Source organism: Helianthus annuus, chromosome 8 (assembly GCF_002127325.2).
Source record: "Helianthus annuus cultivar XRQ/B chromosome 8, HanXRQr2.0-SUNRISE, whole genome shotgun sequence".
Taxonomy (NCBI): Eukaryota; Viridiplantae; Streptophyta; class Magnoliopsida; order Asterales; family Asteraceae; genus Helianthus; species Helianthus annuus.
The window spans coordinates 89,946,477-89,960,477 of NC_035440.2; positions in this window are offsets into that span (position 1 = coordinate 89,946,477).

Below are 14,001 nucleotides of genomic sequence, written 5' to 3' on the forward strand. Positions count from 1 at the left end.
CCGTGTAATTCACAAGGTTTTTAAAGATATAACATTTTTTTATTATTTGCTATATAAAATAAGATTTATTCAACCCGTACAATACACGAAGTTTTTTTAAAATATCACTTTTTTATTATTTAGTATATAATTACATTTCTTCAACCAGGGAATACAAAAGGTTTTTTTAAATATAACTTTTTTATTGTATGGTATATAAATTTACATTTATTCAACCTGCACAACAAACGAGGTTCTTAAAGATAATTTTAAAGATTTTTTTTAACAATAGATAAACCCGTGTAATACACAAGGTTTTTAAAGATATACCATTTTTTTATTATTTGCTATATAAAATTAGATTTATTCAACCCGTACAATACACGGAGTTTTTTTAAAATATATTTTTGAATTAATTACATAGTTAGTCCCTATGGTTTGCACAAAATAACATACTTAGGTACTAATAGTTTAAAATCACCTTCTAGGATATTAACGTTTCATTTTGTAACGTTTGGAGGTATTAGCTTCCAGGTTATTAACATAGTTAGTCCCTATAGTTTGCACAAAATAACATACTTAGGTACTAATATAATGTGATTTTAAACCTACAAATAACGTTAATACCTCCAAACGTTACAAAATGAAAAATGAATACCTAGAATGTGATTTTAAACTATTAGTGTCTAAGTATGTTACTTTGTGCAAACTACAGGGACTAACTATGTAATTAACTCATAAAATTATATTTCTTCCACCCATGAATACACACGGTTTGTTTTAAATATAACTTTTTTGTTGTGTGGTATATAAAATTACATCTATTCAACCCGCACAATAAACGAGGTTCTTAAAGATATAATTTTTTTATTATTTAATATATAAAATTATATTTACTCAACACGTGTAATAAATGGGGTTTCTAAAAATATAATTTTTTTATTTAGTATATAAAATTATATTTATTCAACCCGTGTAATACACCAAGTTCTAACCTAGTTATCTATATATTAAATCACAAACCTTGCGAATAGTGATTTATTATATGAAAAAACTAAAGTAAACCCTAGGTTCACTATCTATCCTATATCCTATCTTTCAAAGTGGTTAGCGTGGACGGTATGGTTGGGGTGAGTTAGGGTGTTTGAGTTTTCTCTACCCAATAATCACATGCTATGTCAACTCCCTCTTTTCACTCTCTATTTTCTACTAAAACACTAGAAATAGTTTAAACACCCACTCAATTAAAAAAAAAAATTGATTGGTTCTCTCTCTCCTCCATCTTTTCGTCTTCACCTTCGGTGAATACTCACCGATCACACCCCTTCTCTCCTACTCCCCACTCACCGATCCACCACCGGAAATGGTTCACCGATCAGCAACCCCCTCTTCGAAGCCATACCGACTACCCTTATGAGTGAAAAAATGTATTATTTAATTAATTATGAATATATACGAGGAATTAGATGTAAGGGGTTTCATCAAGTGAATACATTTTATGAACGAATATGTATTTTAGTGGAAATTTATGGAGGGGGATAAGAATTTTATTGTTAACACTCTTAAATCTTAATATACCACACAACAAAAAAGTTATATTTAAAAAGTCTCGGATCGTGTGTAATTATTCTAAATTTGTTTAGAATATATACGAGGAATTAGATGTAAGGGGTCTGGTAACAATGCGAGAACAAGAGTTACTCACTTCTATGATGTTCTTGGTGACGAAACTGACTTTGGGGTGTCAAAGTTAGAATTAGAGTGTTAGAAGATCAAGGTCTGCTCGTTGGCGAAGAAGAACAATACGGGTTATATATAATCGCAAACATGAGCAAGACGATAACACTGATGGGTAAACAACAGTTGATAGAGAAAATACGATGTTCCCATAATTAAGGTTATATATAATCACACGATATAAGAAATGGTGGGGCGTAAACGTATCCTTATTCCCGTTATCAATTACTTTTTATCTATTAGTATGTTCATCTAAATATTTTTTGTCATCTTGAAAAAGTAAAAACCATAAGTTTAATAGCAAATTGTTGTTTTGTGTGTTTTAAGTTTACATAAAAGGTTATATCATAACTGAATAACTCAATTATTTGTACTAAAGACCCACTTTTCATTTCTAAAAGATAATGAAGTGGATATAAAACGTTCTGTTCAAAATCCATACTTGTGTTTGCTTTATCAGAAACGTGTGCATGAGACCGAGAGTTATCTACCAAAAGAAAAATATTCTGACTGTTTTGATTATATGATGATACTAGTATATATATACACGACAGGGAGATCGGTAATTATAGAGAGAAATTTCTATTGAGTTAAGAAAATCAAACAAATTCAAATGGATGGAGCATGTTACGTGTTACACTTTTTCTGACACTGTTACCTTTTTTTTACTGTTCAGTTTTGTAACTTCACATGTTACACTTTTTATGGGTTCTTTTAGCAGTTTTTTAGAAACAATTACGAAGTGTTTAAGTTTTAGAACTTAGAATGTTACATTTTTATAGGAAGATATATATGTAACAATTAGAACTGTTATACCTTTTTGTCAGTCTATTACAATTTCTGAAAAATAATATTTTGTACTTGGTCAATCTCCATCATAGATTAGTTGGATGGATAGTAGATATGAGGTTCCTTGGTTTTCCTTAACATACCAAGATTTTTGCTATATCCTTCCCGATATACATAATCATTTCTATTTTTATATCGTAGGTAGTAGTAACCTTTTATTGAGTCCTATATACACATGATAAATAATAATTGATTGCATCACGTGTCACACTATCGTGAGCCTAAGATTTTTTTCGCTTCTCTTATTTCAATCCGTATTCTATTTCTTAATTAAAACATATACTTATAATCATATCTTATCTAAAAAAACATAAATAACGTTTTATATTAATAAATCTTCATTACTAGCTATTTAATATCTTTTTTATTCAAATCTTCTAGTATAAATCTTCATTACTAGCTATTTAATATCTGTGCCTTGATTTCCATCATGAACCTCGATCATTTTCAAGCTTTTCTTCAACCATTTTAAATCTAAGGTTTTCAATTCTTTCACTATTTCTAATCCACCTCTCTACAGGTTTTCAATTCTTTCTTTAGATCTTTACTGTTTGCCTTTATTATTCGATAAAATCACTTTTGTAATTCTTTAAAATCACTCTCCTGCTCATTACTCCACCTTCACTTGTTTCTTCTACACAACACTACGATTCTCATTGGTTTAAAATTCATTGAGAAGCTAGTTATTGTAAGTTGCACGCCAGGGGTTCGATGAAATGCCGAGAAGAAAAACCATTTGTTTTAAGGCTGAATGTCAGTTGTTTACTACAACTGATTGAATAATCAACTGTTTCAAATAGTTTCCGTTGGGGTTTTAGATGTGATAAAGATGTAGATGTCGGATTTGGAACACCGAAAATAGATTAGGACTCATTTTATTTCTGTTTCGAAAGCCCGCAATGGATTGAGTGTGGTGTACCTTAAAGGGAGGCGGGGCAACTTGTCGTTGCCCCCGCTAACCCATTACTTTCGTTATTTATTTCCCAAGCTCAGCGCGAATTTTCCTTAAACTTCGTTTGTATTTTGAATTGTTGATGCTCGGGTCTAGACTGGGGGTTTTGTCTGGGGCTTTGACTGTTTGTGGGGCTCCATCCGAGGAGGGGGTTGTTGGTTCCTCAAGGGGTGTCTGGATGTGCCCTTTTAAAAGCTTCCATTGTTGCCCTGATGGACAAGCAGGGGCTAAGGGGTTCCCGAGGTTGGTGGCCCATATCAAGCGGCTTCATTTGTCTTCAGATGACAAGAAGTGGGCCATGCGGGATGCCGTAGCTACGGATAGGGATTTGTTTGTTTCAGTTGGTGAAGCTCTTAAGGTCTCTGGCCAATGGTTATGTGGGGAGTGTATGTGTTTACATGCTCTCAGTCGGGGGTGCCACCATGCAGATTGGGTGGCACGGATCAAGTTGGTTACGGGAAATGCAGAGGAGTTTATGGTGGGGATTCCTACGTCACATGTTGGAAAGGATATTGTTTCTTTTGGAGGTATGGGGGTGGACGTGAACCTGCTTGATCGTGTCTTCTCTCTTCCCATCAAAACAGTTAAGAGCATCCCTCATAGTTGTCGAATGGCCTTTTCCCAGGCTTTAACGACATCTTTGTGCAAGGTGGTGGCTACGCCAGAGTCTGTTGAGGCGTGGGTGAGACTTTTGTTGTTACCGTGTTGCACGTTGCGGATTTTCAGGCCTTCTAACCGTCAGGAGTGCAGGTCGGGGAACAGGAAGTCCTTAGTAGGGGTGTTCAAAACCGGATATCCGAAAATTCGGATATCCGAATTGCGGATATCCGAAATTTTCGGATACCAGATTTCACTATCCGAATCCGTATCCGAAATTTCGGATATCCGGAATTCGGATATCCGAAATTTCGGATACGGATTCGGATAGTGAATCGGATATCCGAAAATCCAACTTTTTATTTAATATTTATTTTTTTATTATTTTTTTCGTATTCGGAAGCGGATATTTTGGATAGTTTCGGATATCCGAATATTAGTTTTCGGATATTTTCGGATATTTTTCGGATATTTCGGATATTTTTTGGATATTTTCGGATATTTTTCGGATATTTTCGGATACTTCGGATATCCGAAAAAAATGAAAATTAAATTTTCGGATATTTCGGATATCCGAAATATCCGAAAATTTTGAAAATCACTATCCGAATCCGAATCCGAAAAATTCGGATATCCGAATTTCGGATATCCGAAATTTCGGGTATCCGATTTTTCGGATATTTCGGATTCGGATATCGGATATTTCGGATCGGATTTTCGGATACGGATAGTTTTGAACACCCCTAGTCCTTAGAATGTCTTAGTATTCAGCGGGCCCTGGCAGCGTGGGGCAATGGGGATGGTTTTGCTGAACTCATCCTATCACTTTTTGCCGAACCATCAGAGGTGGTTACGCGCCCTAATGAGCTTCCCCATGGGTCTAATAATTCTAGGGTGGCACCAACGTTAAGCAATGTTTACGGAAAGTTGCAGATGGTCATTTTACTGCGGCGGTGAAAGTTTTATGTTCTTCGGGGGTTGCACCTCTTGGTGAGGATACTATGAAAGCGTTGGTGGCTAAACATCATGTCCTACCTCCTCCGATTATGCCTGTGTCCTTGCTATCGGAGCCACCCCTTATTGTGGATGTTGATAACGTTCTTGGGTGCATTAAATCTTTCCCCAAAGGGACCTCTTGTGGGAGGGATGGGTTGAGGGCACAACACATTTTGGATGCTCTTTGTGGAGAGGGGTCAGTGATCACTTGCGGGCTGCTTAAGGCTATTTCTGAGGTGGTCAACTTGTGCTTGGGTGGGAGGTGCCCTAGGGTCTTGGCGGAGTTTGTTGCTTCTGCGCCCCTCATGCCCTTACTAAAACCGGACAACGGGATTAGGCCTATTGCCGTGGGCGCAATTTGGAGGAGGTTAGTCTCTAAGGCGGCTATGAGGGGGGTCGGGAAGGAGATGGCTAAATATCTCGGTGATTTTCAATTTGGGGTGGGTATTCCTAGTGGGGCTGAGGCTGTGCTCCATAGTGCGAACAGGTTCTTAAACGTGTTCCACTCGGATGGGTCCTTAGCCATGATTACTGTTGATTTCTCTAATGCTTTCAACCTGGTGGATAGAACCGCCCTTTTGTCAGAAGTTCGGACCCGATGCCCGTCCATTTCCTTATGGGTGGATTTTCTATATGGACAGCTGGCCAGATTATATGTCGGAGATGATCATATTTGGTCCACCACTGGGGTTCAGCAGGGAGACCCCTTGGGGCCTCTTCTCTTTGCCTTAGTTTTGCATCCCCTCATTCATCAGATACGAGATAGATGCAAGCTACTCTTCCATGCTTAGTACTTGAATGATGGTACGATTATAGGAGATGCTAAAGAGGTAGCTAAACCTTTAGAATCATCAGGACTAAGGGGCCTTGTTTGGGGCTTCAACTTAACGTCAAGAAAACAGAAGTTTTTTGGCCATCATGCAATGGAGTTAAGGCACAAAAGGGTTTGTTTCCTTGTGGGATTGGAAGGCCGGTGTCGGGTGTCAAACTCCTCGGAGGCGCTGTTAGTCGGGATGTGGGTTTTATTTGTAGGTTGGCCGTGAAAAGGGCATCTTGTGTAGTAGATCTGATGAGCTATCTTCCACATCTGCGGGACCCTCAATGCGAGCTCCTCTTGCTGCGCTCTTGCATGGCTGTTGCTAAGTTGTTATTCGGCCTCAGAACGTGCCAACCCACGTTTGTTGGGGAGGCTGTTCCGGTTTTTGACAAAGGTCTTCGGAGAGCTATCGAGGATATTGTGGTTTGCGGGGGTCCGTTTTTTGGGGATCTTCAATGGAGGCTTGCATCCCTTCCGACCCGTTTTGGGGGTTTGGGTTTATGTTCGGCTGAGGATGTATCTACGTATGCTTTCGTGGCATTGAGGGCGCAATCTTGGAGTTTGCAGGACCACATTCTTCGGGACTGTGGTATTGCCGGGTTAGATTCTGATTATGTGTGTGCGTTGGATTGCATGCACATGTCCCTTCCGGATTTCAATATTGGCGGTTTCTCTAATAAGGACACCGCCTCCCCTAAAGCCCAAAATGCTTTGGCGAGTGCCCTATTTAGTAGAACTGTCCAGAGTTTGGGAGAGAAGTTTAGTCTATCCCCTCGTCAAAAAGCCGTGTTCGATTGTCTACGGGCTCCTCATGCTCAGGATTTTCTGACAATCATCCCCATTGAAGGACTAGGCCAACACATGTCGGCAGTGGAATACCGGGCAATCCTTAAGTACCGACTAATGATCCCTCTGTTTCCAGTTGATGAGCCCTGCCCAGTTTGCCGCAAGGTTTGTTTAGATACTTTTGGCGAGCATGCGGTTCATTGTAAGGAGTTGCCTGGTTTTAAACACAGGCTGATTTGGTAAGGGATATTCTGTTTGATGTTTTAAAGCGGGCAGGGATTTCAGCAAAAAAGGAGGCTCCGGTGAACTTTTTGACGGACCCGCTCGATGGGAGGTCTACTCTTCGACCAGCTGATATTCTTGTGTTTGGGTGGGCCAGGGGAAAACACACTTGTGTGGACCTTACAGGAGTGTCCCCTCTTGTTGGGCTCAGGGATAATGGGTTTGTTGCTGGCCAGGCTGCGTTGAAGGCGGAATCAAGCAAGGTCGCTAAACATGAGAAGGCTTGTTTAGAGAATCAACATGTGTTTATCCCATTCGCTTTTGATACATTTGGTTCCCTAGCCCCAGAGGCTGTGGAATTCCTAAACAGGGTTCAACGGGTTGTGAATAGTAATCTCTCAACCTTTAAGGGTCGTTTCGTCTTTAGCAGGATTGGTTTTGCAATTCAAAAGGGGGTTGCGGCGCAGCTTGTTGCCCGTTTACCTGCCACTTGTTTGTAATTTGTTACTTTGGCATTTTAATGAAAAATCTTTATCTAAAAAAAATTAGATTATATATCATATTTAGAGGTATAAGTATACAGGGGAGGGTTCATTTGAGAAGAATTTTTTATTGAGAAGAAAAAGAATAAAAGGGTACAATTGTAAAACATTAAATAATTTTTTTCTTATCTCATTTATTATTATATTTGACTAATTAATTAGTCATTAAGACTACAATCCTCTACACTAAATATTTTTGCCTACACACATCAAAAGTTATCCTACACATTTCGAAATTTATCCTACACATATTGAAATTTATCCTACACAACTCGTAATTTATCCTACACGCCTCGTATTTATCCTACACTATAAATGAATTTTTATTTTTTGTGAAAAATATATATCTTAAAAATAAGTTACAAATTTAATATAGTTAGTTAATAAAGATGAAACTACCAATTAATGATGTATGTAAATTTACTAATATACCCTTATAGTTACATTAAGTACAAATATTAAATGAAGTCTAATGAAGCATTCCTATTGGTTAAAGTTTCTTCTTTTTTCTTCTTACAAAGAATTTCTTCTCATTTGAACCCTCCTCTAAGTATACAATATATTATATTTAGATTATATATTATATTTAGAGGTACAAGTATATAAAATCCTTACAAAAAATATAATTGTAATATTTTAACAACTCTTATCTTATACAAAAACATTTTAACAGAATCTCAATTCCTCTAAATATAGAACTATACTTAATTTTTTAAATTTTATTTGGATATCAACAATTTTTCTACATTGACCGAAAACCATTAATATGTATATGCGTAATGGTTTCAATAGTACCGGTTTCGATTTTGTTCGGTCGAATTGACGTTGTACTGATATTGTTTTGGGACGGTATACGTTCAGTTTGTCACGATACTGGAACCCGCCTTACGATACAACAAAGATACTCTCATGAATACAACTTCGTTCTTAAGAAAATTTATATCGGAAACCTTTAAAAAAACGGGTACCGCCATCGAGGTTGTTCGGATAGTATCAGTTCGTTCGTCACTTTAAAGAACAAAAATAGTTAATTATATTTGACTTGTAGGATCTTGAACAAAACTTTTATTGCAACTTAGATAACAATAGGCACATCGCAACATTATATTCGGAATTTTATATTATTAGAACAACGAAAATGGTAAGCAACATCGATTTATAAAAATCGTATGTATATTAAAAGTTAAAAGATATGTTTAAAATTAATTATAATAATAATCAAACTTTATAAAAATCGTATATTAAAAGTTATAAGATATGTTTAAAATTAATTATAATAATAAAATAATAAAAAATGTGTTAAAGAAAATGAATATAAAACCATGAAAAGTAGGGATTTCTCATGTGCTCGTATCGATTTTGTTCATTATGGTACCACACTCTTCATAATGACCGAGTAACGACACCGGTTCACTTAATATTTATACCAGGATTGATGTTGTTCGATCGGAATTGTACTCATACAATAACGACACTCATATAGCTTACGGTACCTAATAACTTTTTTCATTCAACTCCATTTTCTAAAAAAAGTTTATACCAAGACGTCGAAAAAAATATTAACGCAACCTGGTCTTCAGTTTTGTATCCCTTTGAATCGTTACGTAACAGACACTCGCTATAGTAACCTAAAAAAATTGTTATATTTTTTTGACAGATGAACTTCACAACAGATGGCTAATTCACACCCACAAGACGCAGGCCCGCCACCACTTATTACCAGGACTATGTCGTCTTAATCGGGCCTACGTCTGGTCGAGAGGGGCGTTACGCTGTCCCCGATAAAATTTTCAGCCTCCTGCCACATGACAGGAGTTGCACCATCCACAAGAGCCGAGCCTCTGGAGTAAATGCACTGTTGTAGAAAACTCGGGTGGGATCAAGGGTCGAACCTGAGTCCTTCCCAATCATTTCCAATGCATCAACCAGCTGGACTGGAATCATTTGCTTAAAAAAATGCATATACCAGTACATGGATCAAAAACAATAAATGCATATACCAGTACCAGTTTCAATAATGCCGGCACCGGTACCAATATGTTCTGTCGAAATCGCTTTGATTTGTCACGATATTGGCACTTGTATAACTTACGATAGAAAAACAAACTTTTTATACAATTCCGTCCAAAAAAATTATATAAGAGTGTGAAGAAAAAAATTAATACAATCGTGTATGCAACTTTTTAAAAAAGCTAATGAATACAAGTTAGTAGAGAAAATCAAATTAGTAAAAAATTAAATACGTTAAAAACGTATATCATATGAATTATAAATAGTGAAAACTAGAAACTAAAAGAATAATATTAATATTATTGTTTCTTTAGGTGCAAATTGTTTTCTAACGAGTTGATGTAAATTCGTAAGTTGGCGGGATGTGAATTATAAATGCCTTAGTTTTCATATGCCAAAACATACTTTTCATTTCACGATAAAACGTTTTACTTAAAAAGAGAGAAAGTGTTTTGAGGATATGCTTGCAACTTTATAGTCACGCTTCCTTTCGATTTCAAATCAACTAAACTTTGGCTTATTGTCATAGTATGCAGACGTGACTCAAATTGCTTCATAAACACAAATTCAAATTAAAATTGAATTCTGATTTAAAACAATATCGAGTAGGAATTTGACGGTGGGGGTGGAGGTGGGGGGCGGTGATGGAGGATTGGAGGGTGACGACAGGGGCGGAGGTGGGTGGTTGCGGCGGTGGTGGCGGGTGACGGCTATGGTGGTGGTGTGTGGCGGGTGGCGGTGGCGGGGGCGGTGGGCTGACGACTAGGGATGAGCATTTGGTATCGGGTACCGGTACTTTATCGGTACCGAACCATACAAGGTATATTCGGTACCGGTTCCCCTTACCATCGTTTTTCGGTACCAATATTTATGGGTAAAACACCGGTAAATACCGGTGCGGTACCGAACTGGTATATTCGGTACCAGTTTGATACTGAATGGGTACCGTGCTCATCCTTACTGACGACAGTGGCAGTGGTGGTGTCAGAGGTACGTAACGGTGGGTGTCGTAGCGGCAGAGTCGCGTGGTAGTCGCAAATCCGGCAACAATGGTGGGCATCGCCAGCAACGGTGGCGGGTGGTGGCGACGGTGGTCGGTTGTTGTTTTGTTAAGGAAGGCTGAATTGGGGGATGGTATGGTAAAAACAAGAGGGGATACATGGAATGATTTTGAGGGAATGAAATAACTTATGTAATTGACGACATCGACCAACCAAACATCTTTTCTTCATTCCCTCACGATACTCCATTCATTCCAGCTCTTATTTCTGCATACCAAACGCTATATATTTACTCGTGCATTCCATTCTCTCATCTATTCTACTACCCAATACCAACAAACAGACCCTAATTATTTTTTTATGTGACTCAAAACGATTTCTATGCTACAAAAAGGGCCTACTTAATCATTTTAGGGGCTTAGACGAAAAGTAAACCAAAACCCTTTTCTAGACATAATGATTTTCTCTTAATAGATTAATTTTTTTTTTTTCAAAAATGTTGATTATACTAAAGTCTGGCTTTATATTATGTGTTTAATGATCAAAACCCTTTTCTACCTTCACGAAGACATACACAAATTTCAGAACCGCCAAACCACGTTTTATATTGTGTGCTGACAAGCCTGACATTGGTGATTTAGAAAATCTAATCATTGAAATCCTTACCCACCAAGTCCAAAACAAAGTGGCAATCTCTTTTCAAAGAGTTTAGGCTTTGTGAATAAGACGTTAAAGAGAAAAAAGGAACTTACTGATTATTTCTTTTGGTGATAATGGCATACCTTTTGAATGTAGCATTTATCTACGATATGAACTACCGGTATTCCACGTGCTATGGGTCGAGCGAGTAAAAATGAGTTTTGGAGGTAAACACTTGCTGACGCGAACCAAAATGGGTTAAATGACTAAAAATGAGTTTTCGGTGTAAACATTTGCTGACCTAACCAAGATGGGCCGAACGAGTAAAAATGAGTTTTTTGGTGGTAAACCAACGAATTATACAAAAGAGACCCTATGGTGTAAACCATAACGGGTCAAATAAGTGAAATGGCAAAGTAAACCACATGTTAGTGATTAGACAAACAAATATGAATAGGAGACCCAATGGCGTAAGTCATAATGGGTCTAATGGGTTAAAACTCATGTTGAATCACATTATGGCGATAAACAATATAAAGATTAGTATGAAATGCAAAAGGGGTAAGCCAAGAACGGATCAAATGGAAAACCGGATCAAACGGGTCGAATGGTGAGATTATCACCATTCGAATATGATATTTAATGCTTGTTTGTTAAGTTTTATACTTACAGATAAGCATGATGTATGGGCCTGAAATGTCAAGGATAGTAATTAGAATCGCTAGGTGAAGGGATAAGGTCCCAAAAATCTCGCGCAGGCACATAGGACCATACCACAACTTCAACACCAATAAACCTCTTTCATGGAACCTTGCGCGGCAGCGCACTGGTTCTAACGAAGAGAACTTAAAAGAAAGTAGTCTCCAACATTCGCACGCCGAGATAGAACTAATAACATATCCTTGCGCAGACTCATGCAACGGAACAGTTAGAATGAAAACAAATATCTTCGCGCAGATACAACCCAGACTTGAATAGAAAGTGACCTTCTGTTACAACAGAATTAACATGGGACAGAGGCATAGAGGATTACAACTGTAAACCTTCTAGAAAGCCCCATCATGCACAACCATTCGGTTATAACCGAATGGCCACGTGGCATCATCCTGAACTCCCATCAAGGTCACGATGATGGCACTAAATTGGAGAAGGATCCACACTTACTCACTTTCCACGTGGCATCTCCTCAGTCGTTGATCATGCCCATGATCCGTGTGTATATACACCACGTTAGTGATTAACGGTGAGGAAAATAACCGCTTACGGAAATTACTTTCCGTTACTTCCTCCGTCAACAAACTTTCCCGCCCAAAATTCGGTTATAAATAAGGCGATTCAAGTACAACCTCTCAAGTTACTCTCACTTCACTTTCACTATTACTTCTTCTTCTTCTTCATTGAAACCTGTACTTATTCTCACGCCGGATGGTGGTCACGGAGAGAACCCCCATTCTCCCCGTGGCGAGTTTAACGGTTGTTCGTTTTGCAGTTATCATTCGAAGAAAGAGCTTAGCCAAACCCCGAATCAAACGAGAGGATCTAACCCTTTTATGCAAAACTATACCCCTGGTCCAATTGATTCCGGTCATTTGAACCAGTGTTTCTTCATTGGCGCCCACCGATTTCTCAATTTTCATTCCCATCTTCTCGTTGTGATTCAATTCTTTTCGATCTCTTTTTTCCATGGCAGAGAATTTGTCAATTCGCCCATCAAGTCCTCGATCCGAAAACAAGGGTAATCCAACCCAGGTTATTCAGATCGACGAAATTATGGGAAAAACAGCTAGCAGCAGAAATTGTCACGAGGCAAAAAGCTCTGTTGTCTCAGAAATGCAATATGGAGCTCAAGATCATCCAGATCTACTCTCAGAAGAAACTCCAGAGTATTGGTTCACCAAATTCCAGAACACCATAAACGAGATTTTTGCACCAAATTCCAGATCTGAGCCTTTTCATAACAGATCTAATGATCAGAAGTCTCAAGAAGGGTACATGTTCAAGAAAAATTTGATACCACAGTGTTGGATCCATAACCAGCACACCAGTGGGACATCCAACTTAGTAACAAAGGATATCTGGAGCCGTTCAGATACATAAAACAAAATATGGAGGATAACAACCACCAGGAAACCAAGGTGCAACAGACAAATATGGTACAAGTAGGACCTTCACGGAGACTGCACAAACGGAGTCACAATCAACACTGGCGAGAACAACAAGTAGTCTTCCATGTCGTTCCAGGAGGTCCTCAAGAAGAACGCCCGGTAATCATCACTACTATCTTTGGCCATTATCGCACTGATTATATGTTTTATAGATCCCGAAAGTTCCATGGACATAATTTACGAGCAATGCTTTAAACAATTAGACTCAGAGGACAAGGCACGCTTGAAACCAGTCGATTTTTCTCTCACTGGTTTCTGCAATTAAGCCGTCTTTCCGTTGGGTCAAATCGCCTTCCCTGTAACCCTCTCAGACGGCGAGCACTCGCGCACTATCACAATCAATTTTATGGTTATGCCAGCAACATCGCGCCATGATGTATTACTAGGGAGACGATCACAGAGAGAGTTCAACATGATCACCTCCATACTGCATGCCGCTTGTGGTTTTCCGACGGAAACCGGGGTAGCAATTTTATATTCCAGCAAAGAAGTGATGTATGTGGATGACGAGCCACCAACAAAAATTGCCAAACCCTCACCGTCAAATGAACGAGAAAAGTGGGTCCTCAACGAGGAATACCTTGAACAAACAATTTTGTTAGGACACGCCATCTCACCGGCAATCCGCGCAAAATTAAAGGAACTCCTATCTAACAACATGTATATCTTCGCTTGGTCTCCGGCGGACATAACTGGAGTACCAAGAGAG